This window comes from Cupressus sempervirens, unplaced genomic scaffold (assembly GCF_028749045.1).
Source record: "Cupressus sempervirens isolate cs-2001-9-10 unplaced genomic scaffold, ASM2874904v1 CseChr00s100001_01, whole genome shotgun sequence".
NCBI lineage: Eukaryota > Viridiplantae > Streptophyta > Pinopsida > Cupressales > Cupressaceae > Cupressus > Cupressus sempervirens.
This window is the reverse complement of record NW_028322205.1, coordinates 6,754,805-6,781,434: the sequence shown is the minus strand read 5'-3', so window position 1 is coordinate 6,781,434 and position 26,630 is coordinate 6,754,805. Positions and strand designations below refer to the sequence as shown.

General features: G+C 32.8%; 1 pseudogene; it reads left to right on the top strand.

Moving 5' to 3' along the window:
* Positions 1–2,627: 2,627 nt before the first annotated feature.
* The window catches only part of LOC149527889 (uncharacterized), a 93,995-nt pseudogene continuing 69,992 nt past the window's right edge, over positions 2,628–26,630 (top strand).

The following is a 26,630-nucleotide window of genomic DNA, read 5'->3' as shown; positions in this document are numbered from 1 at the left end:
CAGTGACAAGTTGTGGGTGTCATCCCCACCCCAATTTTACCTTCTCATTTTGTAGGGATTCTAGGTGATCAAATCTTATGTTATCTATTTTCATGCATGTCCTTATTTTCATGTTTATCAGAAGATGTTAGATGCATATGATTGATTTCAGTTAAATAGTTTAAGAGGTTAAAGTTTGGTACTTCTAATTCACCCCCCCTCTCAGAAGTAAATCTTCCCACTTGTAAATTCCAACAAGCATGTCCAAACTCAGAGACATAGTAAATCTTCCATTCATCGTGGGACCTACTACAAGGACAAAAATTATAAAATTGGACCATCCAAATCAAAATTAAATGTGTTCCTAGTGGGTAGGGAGTGTGCACAGCAGGAGGAGTAAATTGGTCATGTTGGGGAAAAATGAATCCCAATATGGACTAAGGTTTGAGGGAGCCCCAAGCTAAGCATGTCCAAACACAGAGCCACAATAAATCTACCATCCACTATGGAATTATGCACCCTATTATACTAGCTATAGAGAATATGTATCTGCAATCTAACTTTTTATTTCAAGACAGGGGAAAGGAGCACGACATTCAAGATCAAAGTGGTAAAACATTTCCTTACCCTTTTCCTATTTCAATTTGTAGGCTAGATTCTAAAATGTATACTATGTGTCTACACCGTGTCTTCATGCATCAATGTGTTTTCTTTGTGTCTTCTTTATGTCTTCATGCATTTGTGTCTATATTGTGCTTGTATTGTGTCTTCATGCATTAATGTGTCTAGTTTCTATCTTCATTCATATGTTCTTGCACATGCTATTATATACTAACATGTCTACTTTGCAAGTGCCTAACACATATGTAGGAAAGTGAATGAATCTTACTATGAACTAATGAGGATCAAATCAATTGCTTGAGGACAAGTGAATTTGAGAGGGGAGAATTGTGATGACCCCGCTAAAATAATATTTAATAATTATTAAAATACAAAAATAAATAATAGATATGAATAATATAATAATACTAATATGAAAATATAAATTATTATAGATCATAATAATATAAATGTTACTATATAATTATATATATAGTAATTAGATATTAAATAATATACTATTGAATATTAATTATAAATAGATATAGATCTCTCTCTCTCTCTCTCTCTCTCTCTCTATATATATATATATATATATATATATATAATATGTATATCATTAATACTATTAATAGTAATGATATAACTATACATATAATATATGTTATGTATAATTGAACTTATATTGTATAATCTATATGTTAATATAATATATGTTAATGTAATTATATTATTAAAAGACACAAATCTTACCATTGAAATATATTAAGGAATGATCAAGAAGAAGAAAATAGGAGAGATATGCATAGTTATGATTTAAAATCTAATGGCCTTTAAATTGGTCATTACAAACCTACGTGTGGTGGAAGTCAAGAAAGTCCATCCAAGTGCACTCACAAAACCATGTCGTCATATTTTGGTGGCCAAAATTAGGAAATTACAACATTAAAACTACATTTACAAGATTCCCAACCATTTCCACTAGCACATATTGAAGAAGTTGGCAAACCTAATATCTCTGATCATGATGAACTTGAAGAAGATATTTAGGTAAATGCCTAGAGTAACCAAGATCTTTAGGTCAATAACTAGAGTAGCCAAAATAATTGTTAGTACCCAAGGTGGTCTCAATTTTAAAACTTTCAATTTCAGAGGTTGAACCTCTTTGAACCACTTCGAACTGAGGTTCGAAGTAGTTCAAAGAAGTTCGACAGTTCAAAGCAGTTTAGTTCAAGAATGTAGAATGGTTAGAAAAGTTCAGAATTCTATCTCAATGCATTCGCTAGGTTTAGTTTGTTAGTCCCATGACTTTAAGAAAGTTCCAGGGTGCAGATTAAGATGAAGTTCAGATGCAGTGGTTCACAGTGTTTTAGTAGTTCAAAGTAGTTCAATGGTTCATACGAGCATCTTGTAGTTTCAGTTTAAGCAAATTTCACATTCATTGGTTCAAAATGGTTCAATAAGTTCGAAGCAATTCAAAATGTAGATTGGCAAGATCAAATTTGTCAGTTCAATGGTTCAGATGACTCATCCTGTAGGTTCAATACAAGAAAAGTTCAGACTTTGGGTTTGAAATGCAGATTGCAGAAGGTATTCAAGATTCCATGGAGGACACCCAGAGTTACATGTGATTAAAAATAATAAAAATAGGCATTTAAAGTTCATAATGAGAGCCTAAAAGTGAATTCATCACTGAAGCATGAATGAACCAATGAGAGGTTGGGCTGTGAAAGCTGCATGGTCTAAAATAATCAAATGAACATGGACATAGCTTACACTCGAGCCTCATCTTCCATTAGACTAAAGATGTGAAAAGGAAATAAAGTAGACAAAGCAGTTGGATGGCTAATCAAAGATGTGCTTTCACAATTTATGTGCATGGGATCAGATTTTGAAATATATATAGCATTCTCTCATCTTGGAACCCAAGAGTGAATGCATGCACAATAGGTACAGAGCGACTTTCCTGAACCTTGGAGTAATCACGTACAAAGGAATGAAGGACTGTGAGCATGCCAAGAGAGAGAAAAACCCTTGGACATACAGTCATGTTCACAAAAATAGATCAAGTTAATCAGGTAATTGGAATTGATTTACTGTCACAATCACTTTTTCCAGCCATTATGAAGCTTGCAGAAGATAAGCGTTAAAGAGTTCGCCTTGCTGCAGTAGAATACATTCCTCTACTTGCAAGTCAATTGGGGGTAGAATTCTTTGCTGATAAGTTGGGTTCACTCTGCATGCACTAGCTTGGTGATAAGGTGTGCTCAATTTGTGATGTTGTGGCCAACAATTTGAAGCAACCTGCCGAAGAGTTTGGTCCAGATTGGGAAATGCTATATATTGTTCCATAGGTTCCGCATATGATTGACAATCCTCATTATTTGTATCACATGAAAAATTGCACACTATTTCATTCTAGTACCAGTGATGGGGGGAAGAAATTATATGTGAAAGAATGTTACTTGTTGTTATCAATGCATCAAAAGGCAGGATTCCAAGCATTTGGTTCAATGTGGCAAAGGTTTTGCAATCATTGATCCCTATTGTTGATCGCTCGACGGTGGAATAGATTATTCGCCCATGTCTTGTTGAACTAAGTAAAGACCCAGATGTTGGTGTATGATACTTTGCTAGTCAAGCACTCCAGGCCTGTGACCAGATCATGATGTCAAATTCTATGAAGAGAGGTAGAGTTTTAAATGTACAAAGTATGTATGAGGGATTTGGCATATCACCTGTCCAAGAAATCTAATTAAATACCTTAGCCTTGACTTAAAGGAACTTATCTGGGTTTTGGGGAGAAGTTGGGCACTTAGCGGGTGCATTGAATAGAATCTATATTATTTTCCCAGACTAGATGACAGGTATCAATAACAAAAGCATATGGAAAAATGGCATATCATCATAAAACTGAAGTGCTTCTTATGATTTAATTTGACTGTGAAGCTGCATGGTCTGAGATGTCCTTGAAGTAAGAGCAAATACTAGGTAAGAAATATACATACACTAACAAAAGCTTCGTAGAATCATATCTTAGAAGCCAAGATCGTGAGTTGTTCCCCCAACTCAGTTTTGTTAGTCTTTCTCCTTTCATAACAATAACGCTCTGGGCCCATGCCGATTCTTGGTATCTTTATGATATGAAGTCCTCGCTTTTATTATATGCCAATCAGAGAACACACATGCCTCTCATAAACTTTGATTCTTATTTCTATTAAGAAGAGATTCACAGTAAGAAGGGGAATTCGATTATCCATAACTTGGGGGGACACCGATATAAATATGAAGAATGATTGATGTGGAAACATCACCAACATACAGCTGTCCAAATCAGGGGTGGCCACGAAAAGATATTATGATTTTGGTTGATAATCCTTGGAGATTTTCTATCACATAGAGATATATTGCAAAACTAAGAGATCTATGAGAATGATAAAGATTGCGGCAAAGCTTATCTTTAAAACTCTTTAAAGGTTTAAGTTAAATTTTAAGTAACAAAAGATGGGAAGTTGGTCTAATGCCCCAGGAAGATAAAAGGATGGGTGAAAATGATTCCAAGAATTAGTTACCTAAAATGAACAACCACCGGCAATAGAGAAAGATAAATACATCTTAGCAAATGCAGAAAGGGGTTCCATTTTTTTTGGCTTCCGAAAGCTACAGACTGTGTGCTATGGGCAGAGGGAGATTTTTCCATCCAGAGGGAAAGGAATACAGAACAGAGCAAAACAGAGCTTTATTTGCTAAACTTTGTGTTAGTAATTAAAGTGGTTTTGATTTTGAAATGTAATGTAGGAAAGATGGTTTCATTTTCTGTTGCATGTGTAATAGGACCCTTATAGTCTTTTACATCTTAAAGAAGGGAGGTTTGAAAGGAATCTACAAATTGGAACTTTGAGTCCATGTAGTTTTTCTTTCCACTGATGGTTATGTTGCTGTAACTTTCAATTTTCTTTAAGTGCATCAAATTTGTTGTTTTCTATATGCATTTGATATTAGGATCTTCTGGAAGCTTTGATTCATTTTTCCTTAGGAGAATGGAAATTTTTCTTTAACTTTTATCCTTTGAAATGTAGTATACAGTAGGTTAACTTTGTGTAATCTATTTTATTATGTCTCCTTTCTTTTTAGTTCTTAGGTTTTGCATCTACTCTGTGTTTACAGGTAGATGTTAGATATCCTTTCGTGCTTTCTAGTAATAGCACTCACATTTAATTCACTGTATATCTTGCACGGGGAGCTGTACCTGATAAAAATTCAGAGGAAGGTTACCAATCCATGATAACCTATCCAACTGTTGGTGTCAAGTTGTCCTTTTACTTGGGCATTCAGGGTCGAATTTCCACATATTCTCTTGAAGGACAATCTGTTCACTAAAAATAATAAAATACAATTGGATGATAATTTCAAAGATGGTGATGGTGCATGACCAAGAAAGGGAAAAAGGAAACACAATGCAAAAACTAATGTGAAATCCAAAAAAGATCGATTAGGAATTTTAAAATAGAATGGGCCTCAAAGTAAGCATTCATTGAACCTATACACAATCCAAAAGAAGGTGAACCTTCAGTATAATGGAAATACATGATATGCACAAGGATAAATTAAAATGAAAAGAGGTTGCAGGTAAAAATTGACAACATAAAAAAAAAAAAAGGGTAAATCTTATGAGAAGAAAATCATAGATGGAGTGGAGAAATTGGTGATAAGATGGAAAAAAAAGGAGGAATGTCAACATGTTAAGAATGCAAAAGTCTTAGAATTGTAGGAGGAAATATAGAGGAGGCCTACTGAAGTAAAGGGCTCCATTGAATCTCTTCTTGGAAAAGAAATGGAAGTTCAAGAAAAAGGTAAACTTTTTTAGTAAAGTGTTGTCTTCTATATTTTAAGAAAAGGGCATGCCATGACAGACTACCCATCATTGAGTGGTTTATTATATTTTGTAGGGTTTATTATCATCTAAGGAGTTATTGGTTAGTAAATAGTAGATGGGAATGGGAAATTTTCTTTAGTGAGTTGAGAAGGAAAATATTAAAGAAAAATTAAAGCGTGAAATTTCCTTTCATTATCTTTAGATGAGATGACAATAATAGACAATACTTCTTGGGTATGTATCATGTCTATACTATACACAATTTTGTCCACCAACCCAATCTAATAATTATTGTTAAAATAAAGGAAAATTCAATGGTAAAAAATATATTTGAACTAGTAAAGAGTTCTCTAATTGAATATAGAGGTATAGATGAAATGATGATTGCCCAAAAGTTGGTCTATGTTGTAGCAACTGAAACTTCAGTAATGAAAGGCCATAAGAATGGTCTTGTCACAAAGTTAAAATAATGTCTTGCACCTTAGATTTTTGGCATTCACTGCATGGCCAACATAATGAATCTAGATTTTAGAATTGTCAGCAACTCTCTACAAATATATAGAGTTTAAGCTTTAATAAAAGAGATCGATAGGCACTTTTGTCAAAGTCCTGAACAATTTGGGAAATTTCAATAGTTTTTTGAAGGAAAAACTAATGGAAGAAATTTTATTATGGATAATGATACCAAATGAATCTTTTGGATGGACCATCTCATTGAGTTTTCTCTCAATATTTGTCGTTGCTTGGTACAATGGAGTTAACTCTAAATGATCAAGGTGGTCAATAGAAATATGGTGAGCTACTTGGAAGGTTATGTAATGTAGAAACACTTAACATTAGTATCCATTCTCCCCATGCTAGACGAAACGAGAAAAATAATTAAGAAGATACAACAAATATGTGTGTATATCGCAAAATATAATGTACTACATAAAATGTAATGCATGGACCTCAATAATCTATAGAAATCCATATTCATTTTCTATGGATGAATTTTTCTTAGGGCGGATGAGAATCATAGATACATAGATAATCCTTATAACCTTTTAAAGATTGATGCAAAGAGGGAATTATGTGCCAATATACAGGATGTTGAGTTACCACTAGTTTAGTATGGAAGGCCCATGATGTCTATGTGAAAAGGAAAGAAGCTCTCATAGCCAAAATTAATTGTTACAAAGGAAGTTTCTAAATAGATTGTTGAGTGTAAAATGAATTCTATGAAGGATATTTCTTATAATATTTCCTTAATTAAAGAAATATTGCCTTGACATGAATTAATTGAATCAATGTGTATTGTGTTTCCCCATTATTGGAGTTTAAGAAGTCCTAAAGATTTTAGAGATAAGTTATTGGTTTTGATAGTTCAATTTTGTAAAACCAAAAAAATCAATGGGGTAACTATAAATGGAGTTTTAGATGAATATCATTTGAGAGAGAAATCTCATAATTTTGCTAGTACAATGAAGGAACAATATGATCTTTTTTGGAACCCTAGAGAAGAAGGAACATTAATTAAAATTTGGAGAAATCTATCTTAGAGTGAAGTGTTTTGGGTTTCAATATCCTAATTTTTCAAGCTTCTTGAATTATGTTTGACCATGATATTGGGGTCTATGGAGGATGAGAGTGTTTTAAGTTCTTTGGGGTTCCTAAAGTCAAAGGTAAGGAAAAAATTAGACAAGAATTTAAAATATTATCTGAGGCTGTATACATCCAGATATGAAGTTAATTCTTTTCATAACAAAATGGAACCAAAATTATAGATAAAGAAACGCCAAAGAAGATTCTTGGGAAACATTCCAAACAATGAGATCACTAACTCAAGTAGTGGTACTGGTATTGGTAGCATTGATGTTGAAGATGAGAATCAATATCAAGAAAGAGAAGGTATGCAGACTGGAGAAAAGATGGAGCATGATGGACTATTTGAGCTTAATAGCAAGGAATCCAAAGATTTGGATGATGAGATGATGTGGCAAGTTTAACTATTACAATATGACGTGTCAATTCTAATTTTATTATTTATTACTAATTACTATAGTCTACACTTTGGATTTTGGACAATATTCCCTGAATATAATCATGATTCATCTATCATGCATAATAAGTTATGTCATTTTTTATATGTCTAATGTCCAACAAACATGTACATTTTATGTTAGATGATGCTATTAATCAAGATTCATTCAAATTTTACCATGTTACTATTATTATTATTTTGCATTACTATGCTCATATGATACATTTTTATGGTACAATCCTTGATGATTTTTATAAACATATAGCAATTCAAATAATAAATTTCATATTAATTCTCATTACTTTGTATACACATGAAAATTGATAAAATTCAATGAATTCAATTTTCCAAAGTTAAATTTGATTAGCAAATTTCACAATCATGAGTTAAAAGTACTAAATTTACAACCATTACATTTAGCGAACAACCATGAATTTCCTTCTATATAATATAGAAATAGGGGAGCAACAATAGCTTTAGGTCATTTGGCCTCATGAGAAGAGTCTTAAAGCAGCATCAACTTCAATATCATAAACATTGTTTGCCTTTCCATTTTATAGGTTTATTAAGCATAATAGCATTTGGATTCTTCTATGTGTATCCTTTTCAAGAAACAAAGTTCAAACTTTAAAAACATATCAAACAATTACAAATAGAAATAAAGTAAATACTAAAAAGATGATTAAAATCACTTTCCAAGTTTCACATACTTTGATGCCTGATGGATGTCTTATGATATGATTGAAGATCCGATCAAATTTTTTAGGATGTTGAATTCTACTTTATTTGGAGTTTGAATATTTGTTATGCTATATAACACAACCTTTAACTTTGTCAAACTTCCATATTAGCTATCTGTACCAACTTAATCTTTTCAATGTTCTTCTGTTAGATACCACATAAAACTACTATGTTGACATCAATGAAAAACACAGTCATGAATGTAACATATCATCATAGTAACATATCTGTACAATACTCCCCCATAGGAATATCATCAACATTCATGCTTCTAAAAATCTCTCAACACTTCTCTCTTAACATGCCAAATATCCAACTGACAACTAACATAAGCTACATGACTCATAATGGACTCAGGGGAGGATGTTAATTGTGCTCTCATAGAAATAGTTTTCCTGCAGGCTTTCAACCTACCAATGATTTCTTCTAATTCATTTTTCCCTCTTTCTATTTTATTCATTATATGGTCTTGGGTGCTAGGAGGAGGTCTTTCAATCAGTGGAGGTTGTGGAAGTTATTTCTCTTTCTCACGAGGGTTTTCATTTTAATCTTTTGGAGGGTTTTCATTTTGATTTTCCTGATCAGGTTGGGGATTTGGTGGTTGATTCATCACATTTTCTGATAAGAAACCAATTGCATTTTAAATAAATAAACAAATTCGAAGAAAAATGAAAAAAAATACAAAATAATGCAAAAAAATAGTAGAAAACATACTTGATGATCTCAATCTTGATCTCCAATGATGAGGAGGAATTTTGAGGAGAAGAGTGAGAAAATTCTTCAACTTCTACAAAATGTGTACATTCTATTTAGGGAAAAGAAGGGTCCAGAAAAAAGAAACAAGAAAAAATGGAATGGGCCATGGGTTTGTAGCCCATATATAGGTTTTTTTTTTTTAAAGTGTGCACAAACTTTTAAATTTTTTTAAATTTTAGTTCTTTGTCATCTTTTCGGCACCACAACTTGGTGCATTTTCCACATGTCTCACAATAAATTCTAAATGAATGAAAAAACAATAATTGTTTCAATTATAGTTTCCAGCAACTCCCATTTGCAGTTCTAGTATTTTTATCCCTTTCTTGAAGGGAAAAATAATTTTTATTTACTCTATTGTTGACTTCTTATATCTTTAAAATTTTACACCTTCCTTCTATATGTTAGATATGAAAATAATTATATCCTCAATGATAGCCATTTCCATTATATAAGCTTGTAAAATACCTTTGTTCCATCCATCACAAAATTCTTATGTGACTAGGACATCTATAGCATTGAGGATTTTCATATAAGGAGTAAGACCACCTTAAGAAGACTCCATATAGTCTCCAAATTTTTTTATTTCTCTTGCATAATTGGATCTAGCCAATTTATATCCCCTTCACTTTCCAAAACTAGGTCTAGATACATACTAACACTAGAGAAAAATAAAAGACAATGGCAAAAAAAAAACATTCCAATAATTAAATAAGTTTTCTTTTGAGAGAGACAAAATAATGATATTTAAGAAATCTTAGGTCACTCAAACAAAATATTTTTGACAAGCCAACTCATCTCACTAGGATTTCAATCTACCAAATACTACACAAAAGATCGATCAATGATTATCCCTAACTTCTAAAATGGTGAGGTAATTTGCAACTTGATTACCTTATCTAAACTCATGGGAAATATAAAAAACCTTGAAATAATTTTAAAATATCCATAAAATTCTAGATAATGGTGAGTATGGTCCAACTGGGATAAAAAATTCCTTTAAGGAAATTAATTGAATTTAGTGAGTCACTTTCCAACCAAACCTTATATAAACTACTTTCCTTAACCATCCCGAAACCCAAGTAAATAGATTTTTCCTTAGTATAATGGTTTATCTCAATCCCTAATGGAAGTGTCATTAGTAAAACTAGTTTAATATTTATTTGAATGATAGACCTATATCCTCTTATACTTTTTGGATCTATTACTATTGAGGACTACATTATTCTTCAACTCCCTCATTCAATTTTATGTTTTAACGTACAAGTCCATTTAGACCATTTCACCAACCCTCATATATTTTTTAATTGGAGAGTACAACCATGCTAAAAAAAAAAGGTGGAATTACAAAAAGTCATTTAATGAAAGTTAGAGAGGTTAGTGAACCTTGATATTAAACAAATTAGTGTTACCAAACAAAGGAAAATATCAATATAAGTTTAAGTTAGCAAACATAATGATTATTGACTATGATAGTTACTGAGTAGTATATGTATATCCAAGGGAAAAAATATTACCGAGCAAAGAATAAAATGTTACCAAGTGACACAGTATGCATGAAAATATTTGTAAAATGCATATAAATTTATGTAACTAATATTACCAAGCCAATAAATGGTGCAAGTATTGACTAATGAAAATAGCAAAAATAATATTGGAAAGAGTGAATAAATAAGCAACTTTGAAATGAAACATGATTTTATGGATTCCTAGGTGCAAGTATTGACTAATGAAAGTAGAAAAAATAATATTGGAAAGAGTGAATAAATAAGAAACTTTGATATAAATAAACAAGAACTATAAATTCTTCCAAACCCTAATTAGGTTACATATGGTGGAAGAAAAATATTTGTATAGATCAAGAATAGAGTATAGATTGATGAGAGAGGAAGTTATGGTAAAATAATGACAACTTGATCACATTGCAATAAACCAAAGTTACTGAGCACAAAGCAATGGAAAATCAGTCATGTCATGTTTCAATGGGTATAAAGGGGTCATAGGGTTACTGAAATTTAATTCAAAAGATCAATGATTAGAATGATTGATATAAGGGAGATTTTTATGTGTTTCAATCATTGTTTTGTCACTAATGTCAAATCTATTATTTGCTAGTATGACAATTGCTTATATGTTTTAAGTACTATCACTTAGTTGATTGATGAGGAGGTTTTGATCAAAAAGATGTAACTAAAGTACCTAGAGGAAAGGTTGAGTTATATTTATGTAATGAAATACAAGGATCAATTAAGATAGTGATAACATGATGCATTGATAATCTACTTAAGGTTACAAAGTGACTAGCTACACTTAGAAAATTTAGAAGAATAAAGTTAAATAAAGTTCATTTGCCAAGCTTGACCAAGTTGATAGTAGGTGCCGAGAAAATTTAGTGTGAGCCATGAAAAAGGTTAGTTAGAGCCTAGTAAAAGAAAATTCTAGTGGATGTCGAGCAAGTTAGTAATGCCAAGAATTTTTAGTTGATGCTGAGTGCCAATAAAATCTAGTTGATCTTGGGTTATTCTATAGTAGATGCTGAGTAACATAGTATGTATCAAGCATCAAAAGGATGATAATGCTAAGCTATTGCATTAGGAAAAAGATAAAAAATTCATCAAATAAAAGCCAACAAGTTTTTTTTCTTGGAACTTGTGAATTAGGAGGAAGGTAAGATTGATGAACTGGTGGTGCATAATCTTATGTAAATTATTTTGGAGGTGAATTAAAATGGATTATAAGAGAAGTTTCTATAAAGGACAAGATATGGGGTATATACATTGTGTCTTACCTAACCCATTGAAAATACTAATTTTGGTGATGGATAATCAGCAAGAAAAGTGTTCTAATTTCCTATATGTAGGAATGTCTAGTCATGAAGCAAATGGTTGGAGAGTCTTGATGTGAAAATTTGACAAGGAGAAGGAAAGGGTTTTGCTTCATCAAGTGACCCAAGTGAAGAAGTCTATAATAGCATACTAAGCAAGAAGGGTTAAATAGAATGAGTTCTTGAAGGGTGAACAAGTTGTCAGAGCTACAAAGATTAGAAGTCAAGAAGAATTAAGGACTGAATGGTGATTTTTAATGTGGAAGAATGGTTGTAAGTTGTATTAGATCAAGACTCTATTGTTACTACCTAACAATTGTATCATCCTAGAGTAAATCCTTTAGAGTAAGGTTGACTTAATAGTCATTGGAAAATCCTTTAACAAGGTGGCATTCCAATTGAATGGCCTAAAGTCTTCTAACAAGGCTCACTTTTGACAGGGTGACTAAAATCTCTTAACTGGGTCACATTTAATAGTGTGTATTGTAACCTTTAACAGGGTTGGCCTTTAATGGGGCATCACTTAAAAAGAGTGAAAAGGGAGTAGCATGTTATTGGTGCTTTTTCCCAGTTTGGGTTTCCACTTTAAATCATTGTGTCAAATGTGTTGATGGATATGTTGTATTTCATGCTTTACATTTTTGCAAGTTGATTTGATAGTAACATATCAGTTTTAGTTAACACACAATGAATGCATGCATGGTTAAGAATGTTTAATGGGTTCACAAAATTGTGAAAATATTTTAATTGTACATCTGGACCTTGAATAATTGATTCACTCTCCCCTCCCCCCCCCCCCCCCACTCTTAGTTATTATAAAAGAATTCCAAAAATTGGTATTACAACCATCTACTTAAGAGGATTAACTTTAAGGTATTAGAAGCACAAAGATCAAGATGTCAAAAAGAGAGGTACCCAAGCTCAATAGAGATAACTTTCCTTCATGGAAAATTTTGATGAAGCTACTCCTTGGAGGACTTGGAGATTATGTACAATCTTGCACTACAGTAGGACATGCTAATCTAGTAGGAGTCCTAACTACTAAATATTTGAAGAAAAAGAAAAAAACAATCAGGAAATGTTGGAGATTGCCTCTACCTTAGGCTATACTGAATTTGATGATATCAAAGGCCTTAAAATTGCAAAGTAGATGTGAGATGCCCTAGACACCATCTATGGAGGAGAAAAAATGCTCAAAGAGCCAAGTCAAAGAGCCTCACAAGTAAGTTTGATGACATGAGAATGGAAGAAGGTGACAATATTGCTTAATATGTTGCTAGAATAAAAGATGTTGTTAGTGCAATAAAAGATGCTACTAGTAAAATAGATGATGATATTGCGCTAAGTAAAGTCTTAAGAACATTATTTCCTGTGTATTCTATTAGATTATCTACAATCCAAGAGTTAAGATATATACTAGGAAATGATCTAACCTTTAAAGGTTTGGTAGGAGACTCGCTAGCTTTGAGCTCTCTAATTTGGACAACTACAGACCAGAAAGTATTGAATTAGCTTTCAAAGAAAAATTGTCACTGAAGGATTTTGAGGAGGTAAAGCAAAAGAAGAAGAAAATAAAGATAAATTATGCATCTAGTGATAGTAACATGAATGAGGAAGACATTTAACAATTGGAAGCATTGCTAGAAAGAAGATTTCATAGAGGAAAAGGAAAGTTCAAAGGTAAGTTACCTATCATTTGTTTAAATTGCAATGAAGGTTGTCATATTTTAGCAAGATATACATAGAAGAAGAACAAAAGAGGAGGAAACAAGCACAAAAATAGAATAGAAGATGATGGAAGAGACTACAAAGAAAAATGAAAGAAGTCATGCCACATTGCTGATGAACACGACTTTAATGAAAATGATGATGAAGTGGTGTATGTTGCAATGAAGGATGAATCTAATGAGGATGACGCAACTGCACTTATGACTTGTGTGAACAAGAATGATAAATAGATCATTAATAGTGGAGAAAAAATTAAGTTTATTACTTTAACCTATTATGATGGAAATAGTGTAAGATTTGGTAATGATGCACCAAGTTTGATAAAAGGAAAAGGTTCTATCAAACTCACAGACAACATTTCATTTGACAATGCTTATTATGTTGAATGATTGTATTATAAATTGTTAAGTGTGTTACAATTGAATAATTTGGCATGAAAAGTTGAGTTATAAATAAATTAGCCAAGATATGTGACACAAATGGATGCTTAATTAGAAAAGGTAACCAAACTAGAAGTAATATGTTCTATCTAGATATAGAAGATGCTACTTGTCTTATTGCAAAATTTGATGATGTATGGCTTTGGTACAAGAGATTATGGCATGTTAATTTTGATAATCTAATTAGTATCAATAACATAAAAAGAGTTAGAGGTTTTCCTAAGTTGAAGAAACTATAAAACATAATGTGCAAACAATGTTAGCTAGGCAAGCTAACAATGTCAAGCTTTAAAAGTAAAGCATTTACCTCTAAGGAAATACTTGAAATTGTTTATACTAACTTGTGTGGACCTATTGAAGTGCAAAGCTACAAAGGAGATAAGCATATAATATTTTTTTTGATGATTACTCTAGGATGATGACAATCATGTTTCTAAAATAAAAATTACATGGTGTTCAAATGTTTAAATGATACATGTGCCAATAGTGGCATGTTGTGATGGTTAAGTTCTTAAGTTGTTATCCTTGCGATCAAGGTTCAAATCCAATGGGGATGAGGTCCCCTATTTGTGGCCTCACTAGTTCATAGCTCCAAATGTTTAAATGATACTTTGCAAGAGTTGAAAAGAAAATAAGTAAGATTTTGAAATGCTTGAGATCAAAAAGAGGAGGAGAATTCACTCCAAATGAGTTTTCAGATGTTCTGTAATGTCAAAGGAATCAAGAGATAGACGTCTACACCTAGGACCCCTCCATCAAATGGAATTGTTGAAAGAAGAAATAGGCCTATAATATATTGTGCACGAACAATCATGATGCAGAAGAAAGTTACTCTGAAATATTAGAGAGAAGCTATAAGTACTATTGTATACACCTTGAACCATCTGTGAGCCAAGAAAGGTACTCATTCAACACCTTTTGAACTATGGTATTGATATCCACCTAATGTGAAATACTTTAAGGTATTTGGAAGTAAATACTATATTCTTAAAAATGTTAGGAGTGGAAAGTTTGAATCAAAAAGTGAAGAAGTTATATTCCTCAATTACTCCACAAGAAGTAAAGCCTATAAGTCTTTAAATACTAACACCAACAGAATTGTGGAAAGTGGAAATGTGAATTTTGATGAGTTTATAGAAGTACATAAGGAAAAATCTACAAAAGAACCAACTGAATAGAAATCATTTACATACTATTATGTAGGAATGTCTATTGAAGAAGATGCTACAAATCTTACTACAAATCAATAGCAAGTCTCAACAATTGCTAAGTCACAACCTATGAATTCTAAGTTGCATTTAGATGCCAAGTTGTAGAATGAGGAAAATGCACAATCTAACTTTGATATTACCACACAAGAAAGAGATGTTGAAAGACCTGATAGAGATGTACATAGTGATATTGAAGCTGAGAGATAGAATGAGGCTACAACAACTAAGCCTAGACTATCCAAATATGTCAAAAGACCCCACCCTGCAGATCTAATCATTGGGGAAAAAGATGTAAGGCCAATGATAAGAAAAAGATTGAGGAGAAAATCATGTTTGTTAAGCATGAAGGAACCTAAGACATTGAGAGATGAGTTGCAAGATGATGACTAGGGCAAGGCTATAGAAGATGAAATTCATAGATAGAAAAGAACAAGACTTGGAATCTAGTTGCTACACTAGAAGATGAGAATGTGATTGACATAAAATGGGTATTTAGAAACAAGCTAGATGAGAATGGTCAAGTGACAAGAAACAAAGAAAGACTAGTTTGTAAAGGGTATGCACAAGAAGAAGGAATTGACTATGGTGAAACATTTTCCCCTATTGCAAGAATGGAAGGAGTGAGAATTATGCTTGCTTATGCTACATACAAAGGTTTCAAAGATTAATTAATTGATGTAAAGTTTGCATTCCTAAATGGCATATTAGAAGAAGAAGTCTGCATAGAATACCCAAAAGGTTTTGTTGATAAAAATAATAACAACATGGTATGTAGATTGTACAAAACCCTGTATGGATTGAAAGAAGCACCAAGAGCATGGTATGATAGACTTCATACTTATCTTGTTAATATTGGATTTGAAAGGATGGATGATAACAACAATTTGTACATGAAGATAGATAAAGAAAAAGGTATACTATTATTTGAAATATTTGTTGATGATATCATATTTGAGGGAAAAGATGCTTTGTGTAAGGAATTTGCAAATCAGATGAAGCAGGAGATTGAAATGTCAATGTTCCATGAGATCAAATTCTTTATGGGATTGCAAGTTTATGAGATGAAATATAGTGTATATTGACTCAGTCAAAATATGTCAAAGCGATATTGAAGACATTTGGACTAGAGGATTCAAAACTAGTAAGTACACCTATGGTGACAACACTCAAGCTATCAAAGAATGATGATTTAGTTAAGGTAAATTAAACATTATATAGATCCATGATTGGAAAATTGTAATATGTAGTACACAATAGACCTAATATTGCATTATTTGTGGGGATAGTTACAAGATTAGCTAGTAATTCTAGAGAGAATCACTTAATAGTTGTAAAAAGGATAATGAGATACTTGAAAGGAACATAAGAGTATGGTTTATACTATAAGAAGAATGGAAAGTTTGAACTAGAAGCCTACACTAATGCTATTGGGCTACAAATAATGATGATAGAAAAAGCACCAGTGGATGAGCATTCTTCTTAGGTAAAAGACATGTTACATGGACCAACAAGAAGTAGAGTTGTACTTAATAATCTACTATTGAAGTAGAGTATGTTGTTGTTGCTATTATTTGCACAAAAATTGTATGGATCAAACAACTACTTAAGGGAATGAGGAAAGAAATCACATAACTAGTGACACTTTATTTTGATAATACAAGTGCTATCAATATATCAAAGAGTCCTATAATGCATACAAAGACAAAGCTCATTGCAATCAAGTATCATTACATAAGGGAATTAGTTCAAGATAAAGAGGTGAAGATGGAATATATTAACACAAATGAGAAAATTGTTGACATCTTCACAAAAGTATTACCTAAGGATGCTTATGAGTATCTAAGAAGTGAACGAGGGGTGATACACCTATTAAAGGCTATGTAAAAGATAGAGGGAGTACCTTACATCAAAAAAGCTAACATTCATTTCATACAAATTGATGTAGTGGATCTTTCTTTAGGAATTGTCTAAAGTAATCATAGAACTAGAATTACAAATTAGTCACAAGCAAGGTGACAAAGGAAGAAAATTGAAGAACCTACAAAAGCCTATATCTACATATATCAAAGATGCCAAGTGTTGAAGTATATGTCTTTGGCATTATTATCAAAGAGGGAGAAAGTATATTAAATTGATCAAGTGCAAGACGAACAATGGAGATAGTACACCATCAGAAGATCAGAAGATTAAAAGAAAGAAAGAGGGAGAAAATAGAAAGAAATTAGAGGAAGGATCAAAAAAAAAAGAAGGAGATATTCTAATATTTTACTGATCCATGAAAGAAGATAAATAGATAAAAAAGGAACTTGGAGGGAGTTATATTTTGTAACCTAATCAGAAGAGGGAGCTAGTGATAGAAGAAGAAGTTTCAATCACAAGCTTTCTTTTTGGTATTGTCTTACTATTTTAACCTAGTTAATTTGGTTGAATAAGATGTTCATCATTTTATTGAGTTGGTTGATCAGTTTGGTTTGCCATCAATGCCAAAGAGGGAGATTCTCAAAATTTGATTGAAAAGACCATTGATTAGAAATATTTTTATAAGGGAGATTGTTATGTTTTTCAATCATTGTTTTGTCACTGATGTCAAATCTACTATTTGTTGGTAAGATAATTACTTCTATGTTTCAAGTTCTATCACTTAGTTGATTGATGAGGAGATTTTGATCAACAAGATGTAACGAAAGTACTTAGAGGAAAGGTTGAGTTATGATTATGTAATGAAGTATAAGGATTAGTTAAGATGGTGATAACATGATGTATTGATGATCTACTTAAGGTTACAAAGTGACTAGCTACACTTAGAAAGTTTAGAAGAATAAAGTTAAATAAAGTTCATTTGCCAAGCTTGACCAAGTTGATAGTAGGTGCCAATAAAAAAGTCATTTGGAGCCAAGTGAAAGAAAATTCTAGTGGATGCTAAGAAAGTTCGTAGATGCTGAGGACTAGTAAAATCTAGTTGATGCCAAGTGATTTTATAGTAGATGTCAAGTAACATAGCATGTGCCATGCATTAGAACGATGATAATGCTAAGCTACTACATTATGAAAATGATCAAAGATTTACCCAATAAATGTCAACAAGTTTATTTTCTTGGATCTTGTGAATCAAGAGGAAGATAAGATTGATGAGCTAGTGGCATAGAATCTTATGTAAATTGTATTGGAGGTAAATTCAAATGGATTCCAAGATAAGTTTCTAGAAAAGACAAGATATGGGGTGGATACATTGTATCCTACCTAATTCGTTAAAAACCCCAATTTTGGTGATAGATAATGAATTGGAAATGTGTTCTAATTTCCTATATGGAGGAATGTCTAGTCATGAAGCAAATGGTTGGAGAGTATTGATGTGAAAATCTGACAAGGAGAAGGAAATGGGTTTTGCTTCGTCAAGTGACCCAAGTGAAGAAGTCTACAATGGCATACTAAGAAAGAAGACTTAAAGAGTATGAATTCTTGAAGGTTAAAAAAACTATCAAAGTTGTAAAGATTGGAAGACAAGATGAATTGAGGACCAAATAGTGATCTATAGTCTACAAGAAAGGTTGCAAGTTTTAGTAGATCAAAGCTCTATTTTTACTTTCTAACAATTGTATCAGCCTAGAGTAAATCCTTTAGAGTAAGCTTGACTTAACCATCATTGGAAAATCCTTTAATAGGGTGGCATTCCAAGTGAATTTCCTAAAGTCCTCTAACAACGCTCACTTTTGATAGGGTGACTAAAATCCTTTTGACCGAGTCACATTTAGCAATGTATATTGTAACTTTTAATAGGGTTGACCATTAACCAGGCATCACTTCAAAGGAGTGAAAAAGGAGTACATGTTACTAGTAGTTTTTCCCAAATTGGGTTTTGTGTTAAATCATTGTGTCAAATGTGCTGATGTATTTGTTGTGTTTCATGCTTTGCATTTCTGCAAGTTGATTTGTTGATTTGATAGTAACATATCAATTTTAGTTAGCACACAATGAATGCATGCATGTTTTGTTGAAATTACACATGGGAAAATTTACTTCTAGAACGGGGGTGGGAGGGGGTGAATAAGAAGTAAAAATATTTAACCTCTAAAATTTTTAAGTGAGATCATTGACATGCATCTACCATATCTAATTAAAATAAAAGTAAAGACATGCATGAAAACACATAACACAATATTTTGGTCACCTAGAAAACCTCCACTACGAGAAAGTAAAATAGGGGTGGGGATGACACCCAAAAATTATCATTGCAATAATATGTAACTCTTTAGGGTTACAAAGTTTGACCACTTGCAATGGTCTACTCTATTAAAGGCTTTACACTCTATTAAAAGCAACTCGGTTAAAGGATTTACAAACACACACTTAGAATGTTACTCTGTTAGAGGATTTACAATCTTGTTAAGGATCTACAATATAGCTATTAAGCCAACCTATCTCCATAGTATTTTCATTCCTAATACAATGGCTAGAAAGTATTAGAATGTGTTGATGTGATGACTTACAATCTTTAATTGCTGATTCTAGATCCTTCCTGATCTGATATGTCCCTCCTCAAAGTGCTGATACTCTATTCTAACCAATTGGATTCTAAAATGCTACTCATCCTCTAAATCCTTGTACCCCTCTTAACTTCACTAGCATTTTCTCGTATATCTCTCACTCATGCATTTCATATACCTCTCTTACACTTGCACAAATTATAGGGTATCATTCTCCTTTCAAAGGCTTTAAAGACTAAGGGTTAGCTATCAATCTACATTTAGTATTCATTTTTCTTTCCCACTCAAATATTTACACTTTTCCTATTGGTTGTATGCTTTCTCCTTTTTTCTTATTGGCTGCATGCTAATTACATAGGGAATGTAAAAGATTCAATCTTATCTTTTAGATCCTTCAAGATTCATATTAAGTTGGCTTCAAAAATGGTTTTCAACTAAGTTTGTGAAGGCACAAACTCATATGTTGATCTTGTGTTAATCAACACTTACTAATTGCTGATGCTTGAAACATATAGGAATTATGTCTCACTCATCTCCTATAGTAACTATGTCTTGCTCGACATCTATACTTTTCTTGGCACCTATAGTGACTCGATATCACTTATCACTCAGCACTTGAATCTTTCTTGGAACCTAAAGTTTGCTCGGCACCTATTAAATTTTTAACTCAACACATACTATAGCTCAGTATCTATATGATACTCAACATGATCTTAGAAATTGGTTAAGTGTGTTGACACTCAATTGTCAAAATCATCTAAGACCAACAATCTCCCCCTTTGACATGAGTGGCAAAAACACTTAACTAAGCATTATAAATATAATCTCTATGAGTATAATGTGTATCCTATCTGGCATATTTATAAAAATTCAAAATTTGTTCAAAATTTTGTAGTAAACTATACACCTCAAAAACTTGTAACTTGTCCTGAGTTGATGTGCCATTCCTGTATCCAAAATTCCTTATGCTAGATTTGTCTCATGCACTTTCCATTTTCTACCTTATCATTCCTTTGCTTTTGTCTCTATCTTCTCTATTTCTACTTTGTGTCTGCTCCCCCTTTCACACATCTCCTTGCAATTTTTGTATCCTTTTGGCTTTATCTTTATCACTCCTCAATATTCAAAATTTGAATATCTCCCCGTTTTGGTATTCTTTCTCCTTTGGGTCTCAATTATTATCTCCCCCATATTATTATATCTTGCCCATCCTTATTATCTCCTATCTTTATTATATCTCCCCCTTTTTGACTCTTATGTCAAAGGGTCCTAAGAATGAATGGAATACTTAGCCAAAAAAGGTTTATTTACCTCCATTATTATCTTTAGAGTAGCATCCCAATCGCCTAAGGTAATTTCTAGTGCTTTGAGCTAGATGGCTATCTCTGCTACAAGGTGTGCTAGGCCTTCTAATGTAGAAATTTTTTTATCTTTCTTTAAAATTATTTTTGCATAGGCCATCTCTTTATGTAAAACTTCAATATGTGGGGTTATTGCTATTTGACCTTAATAGTGGCCTCTTCTACTGTTAATATAGCTAACTCATTTTGATTGTGAAGCATTGTGGTAAAATGCTTCTCACTTTGAGTTAGATCCTTTGGTAGCTATGTGTTTGATATCTTAAGGTTCCTCTCCAAGCTCAATATTCTCTAGCCAGTCTCTTGTCTGAAATATGAAGAGTCACATAGTTTGGAGTACAATGAGAATATGTTCCTAATTTACTATTTTCACTTTCTTAACTTTCTTAGCCAGTTCAACCTATGATACTGCTATTTCACTAGATATTTTCTCATTGACCTTCATTTGAAATTTCTTCTTAGAGAATTACAATAATTTGACATTGGTATCAAGGTCTTCATTTTCTACTTGGTCCACTATATTAGATAGTTGCTCCATAATGGGCTTTGTTTCATCAGGTATTGGCAAGTTAAATGCATCAAGGAAGATGTATTTTATTTCTATTAATTCTTTCCTTTGTCTATACTCATTTATGAGTATCTCCTACTTCTTCTTTTTCTCTAGTGCCTCTTACACTTCATTTATCTATGCTATTTTCATTATTTTGTAGTCATAACTTGATATAACTATCTCTTCATCAAGTGCAGAGCCTCTATAATGAAGTACCCTTGCTACTTTCAAAGAGCTAGAGCTTGGAGCTAAAATTTGTAATGGTATTGCATTAGTGCTCAGCTCCTTAATAGGAGTCTATGTAGTAGGTAAATTTAGTTGTGTTCATATTGCCTCCTATTTTATCTCCTTAGGAGTTTTCTCCTCTTCCTTATCTTCTTCACTTCTACCTTGGTCAATTATGGTGATCAGAGGAGGTGCACCTTGGCACTATGTTATAGGATTAGTGGTATCTTTCTATCCTATCTTTTCCTTAGCTTGCTCCTTAGCAATTATTGTGATTGTATTATCAACCTTGGCAAATGCATCTTGTGTTTGCTGCTCTTGTGGTTTATTACTTGTAGCTGTAGGAGGTTGTTTAGGTGGTTCTTATGTATTCACCTTCTCCTTAGTTATCTCAGCTATAGCGTTTTGCAATTCTTCTACACTCACCATAATTAGATTTGTACACAATTTTGATTGCAAAGTTGTTTGGTGAAGGATCTTGTTGAGATTAGAGACAGGTTAATGTTCTCACCAAATGTGTCAAGAACATCCTTCAGACTTATAGTTTCTTTAGATGTAGGTACTGCATGTGGAGGACTAGGTGGTGGCACTTGTGTGTCTTGGACATTTTGTTCTTGTTACTGCTCCTCAGTTGTTGCTTCATCACCTTTCTGTGTCTTTGTCTCCATTGTAACCTCTTCCTTCACTTTATTTCCTTCCTATTTTTCATTTTCCTCTCCCACTTCACCATTATTTCTTCCCTCTAAGGGATCTTCCTATCCTTCCTTTACTATAGTCAACCCATAAATCAATTTCCACATTTGTGTGGACTTCTTTACAACATCCTCAATCTTATTTTGTAGAATGTTGAAGGCTCTATATTTGGGTGCAAATATTCTCCCATGTTTCTTACTAGCATTGCTTATTTGAACTTTAGTTAGATTAGGCATTACATGAGTCAAAGTTGACTCTCTTATTTCTTTCTCAATATTTAGGAAATAATGCCATTTATTTTCAACAATTGAACTTAGCTCCTTATGTATAGAATTATCAAGTTCAAGTGGAGTAGTCTTGAACTTAGCCATCATAGTGTAGATAGATTCTTCCACTATGTTCTACTCCTCCCTTTTCAACTTATTAAAATCAATGGTTTTCAATCCAGTTAAATCTACATTATCCCTAATATTATTATAGAGATTTTCAAGGTCTGATTTAGTGGTGTGACTTACCACTCTAAATTGTTCATTGTTAGATTCTTTCCTTTCTTTATTTGACTCTAGGGTTGCCACATATTTTCTTATTTTCTTCTCTACTGGCCCTCCTTGCTCTGTGGCTTTCTTCTTTTCCTATTCCTTTTCCACTTTTATTGTTACCCTTGAATCTACCCTTGTAGTAGGCTTGGCTGGTCTTGGCTTGACTTCTTTCTTCCTTAGGTGCTTCTCACTCAACACCTTCTTCTTCCTCAACATCCTCACCCATGCCTTGGGTTAATGCTAATGTCATTTGCCCTTGTTCATCTTCATCATCATCTACCTCTTCATCTTCTTCTTCCTTTGCCTCAATTGTACCTTCTCCAAATTTTTCCTTTAGCTTTTTCACCAATTTATCCCTTTTCTTCAATGTGGAGGTAGTCTTCAACTCCATATCTACCATTGATCTTACCACATCACATGTCCTAAAATGCGGTGCAATTTTATCCACTTCTTCTACTAACAATGTTCTTATTGCTATAAATGCCTCATCAATGTTTATTTCATAACCAAGAGGTCTAAGCCATCTAACACATGGTATGACTACTTAAATATAGGTATAATTAATATCCACAAGAAAACAAACATCATTTACATGTTCTTCAACTAATGAAATAGGTATCCCCAGTCTCTATTTCATTGATATCTTGAAATCCTCAAAATAACTTGTCATAAGTGTATCAAAATCAGCTCTCATTTGTTCAATGTATTCATTTACTTGAGCTACAATGGACCTATTGGTTTTCTAGCTAACTTTACCAAAGGATGGAAATCCATTTTATATATAGAAAATATACAAATCAAAATTGCACCAAATTTACATTGTGCTCCCTTGGTTCTCCTTATTTCTCCTAGGTTTTCATTGATTTGTTGCAATTGTAATTCCACGAGATCATAAGTATGATCTTTCTTAACTAATTTGTACCCAACATCTACTACAATGCATGGTACACTATTGTGTTTGCTGGATTGATAGAACTTGTGGAAAATGAGTCTAATAGCAAAGTAAACAAGAGGATCTTGAATGGTATCTATAGTCATTCCTCTCTTGTTCCATTTGGCTCTTGTGTTCTTCTCAATGGCTTCCTTTGAGTCACTCCTGAGAGTTTTAGGCTGATCTAGGATTGCATACCCTATTATCCTATGAATATTTCTATTTTATATTTTAATTGGGCTATCTTCAAACCATAAACTTCCATTGTGAATCATGCTTAACACTATTCTAATCCATTTAGTTTTGAAAATAGTGGGGAATTCTAGGGCATGAGTCAAACCATTCCTCTCAACAATTTGGTATTGTTCCTTTAAAACTCCATTTTCACACAACCTATCATAAGATTCTCTCATCTCCATGTCTCCCATAGCACCATTCTTAAAATTATAACATCTCGTAACATCTTGGACCATAACTACCTTAGGAGGAATAATAGATAGGGCTCCGACTAGGTTGTTTTTGTATGCAACTTCTAGGATTGGCCAAAAATCAGTTTGTTTAACTTCATTTGACACTAATTGGACCTCAAATGGCTCTTTCTCTTGACGTTTCATAGCGCTGGAGGCCATTTCTTCTATCTAGGGTTTAAACACAAATAAATTTGAAACTATGTAACTAAACACTAGTATAAATACCCTAGAATCGATAAAACTATGCTAAATCTTCATAGAAATCTACTTAAATGCTAGATTCACTGCTTTGAAATCATTATACACTCTTCTTCATCTTTTCTCTTTGTTCATGATGAATAAAAATCATTCAAAATATGATCATATACCCTTATTTTGTAGCATTTAATGCTTGGTGCATTTACAATTTTCCACTTGGCTTCTTAAGCATTTCTACATTACTCAACTTCCATTGTCCTTCAACACTTGGTATATGCTAGAGTTTCCCTTACTTAGCTCCAATTAGAATTTTCCTTTTCTTGACTTCAACTATCAACTTGGCTCCAACTAATCATTCAACTTTTACTAACTTTTACAATCAACTCAACATGTATTAGATCTTTACTCGACATCTAAGGGCAACTTGGAAACAGTGGTGAAAACTTGAAGTTTTATCTTTGCATCTCTCTTCACACTAATCTATCCTCTTTAATACTTTCTTGTCTTGGAATTGATGTATGATAAAGCTTTGTATATTAGTTTGACATATCTTCTTTTCCTTAGTTGGATGAAATGTAACCACTTAATCTTTTAGGTGAAGTGACCCCTTCATTGGATGTGCTACTTCCATCTTTCTTTTTCAAAGTCTTATTCACTTATCCTCTAATGTGTTCAAAATCTACCCTTCCTTTCCCTTTCTTGAACTCTGAGTTGGGTGCTTTTGAACTCATTGGACAATTCTTGCTAATGTGATTAGTTTTCAAACAATTGAAACATGTAGTTTGGTGAAGCCATCTACTGTTGTTTCCACTAAAATGTGTTTTTATGTAATTTTCAGGGATGCATCCATATTCCTAAAAGTAGTGATAGCTATACCTATTGTTGTAGTCCAAATTTCAGTGATGTCCATGGTTATTTCCCCTTGCTAGCTGATTATGTGTCCACATAGGCTTTGATTTGCATTAAAAAACTCTATGTCCATACTTTTTGCAATTGTAGTAGTGACTTTCAAATTTTGGCATTCTGATAGTCCTAGTCCTATATTCATGTGCCCTTTCTTGTTGCACTTGTCATAGTGACCCATGTTTTTAGGTTTGTCATGTTGATGGGTGTCCTGGCTTTTGCACACATTATAGTTATATCCCTTTTTTGCACAAAAATGACAAGTAGGTTTAGTTTTCTTACCTTTGTCACTTCTTTCTTTTGTAGTCTTGGATGACTCTCCTTTTACAATGCTAGTGTATTCTAGTCCTGAAGTATCATTGCTAGCTCTTGGTGATTTCAGTAGCTATTCAAAGTACTTGATGGCCTCATTGGGTTTTTTGAAGCTCTCTGCAATTTTCTTCTCTCTTTTTAGGTCATTTTGTAGTTGTTCATTTTGCATCTTTAGTTTGGAGATCTCAATATCCTTGACATTTAGTTCATGATGTGCATTCATCATCTGACTTAGGGTGTCTAGTTGTGTGTTAGAAATTCTTGCAAGCTCAATTGACTTTTCTTCCAACTTGTTAGCAAGGTTTTTCTTGTCTTCTTCTAGCATAGCATTGTCTTCAATTACTCTTTTCTTTTCTTCTATTCAGTTACTTCACAAAACATCATGGCTTGTGATTCTTGTTCAATCTTGAGAGTTCTAATCTCTTCTACTTGAGCTCTTTTCTTCTCCATCAAATCTACTATTTCTACATAAAAATCTTTGAAATCTCCATTTGCAAAAAAATTTGAGGTTTCAATCTCCTTATATTGTGTATCATTCTCAGTTATGACAATTTCTCTTCTTCTCTTTAAGGATTTTCTCAATTCTTTCTTGACTTCTTCTAAAGTATGTAGAGTGAGTTGTACATCAATATCCTAGGTTTTTATGATCTTCCCAAGTTTTTTGACTTCCATTTCTAGATCTTTTCTCCAAGTCATAAGGTTCCTCCTTGTGAGAACTTGTCTTTAATACTAATTGTTGAAATTATAGGTTGGAAGATTTACTTCTGAAGGGGGGGGGGGGGTGTGAGTCAG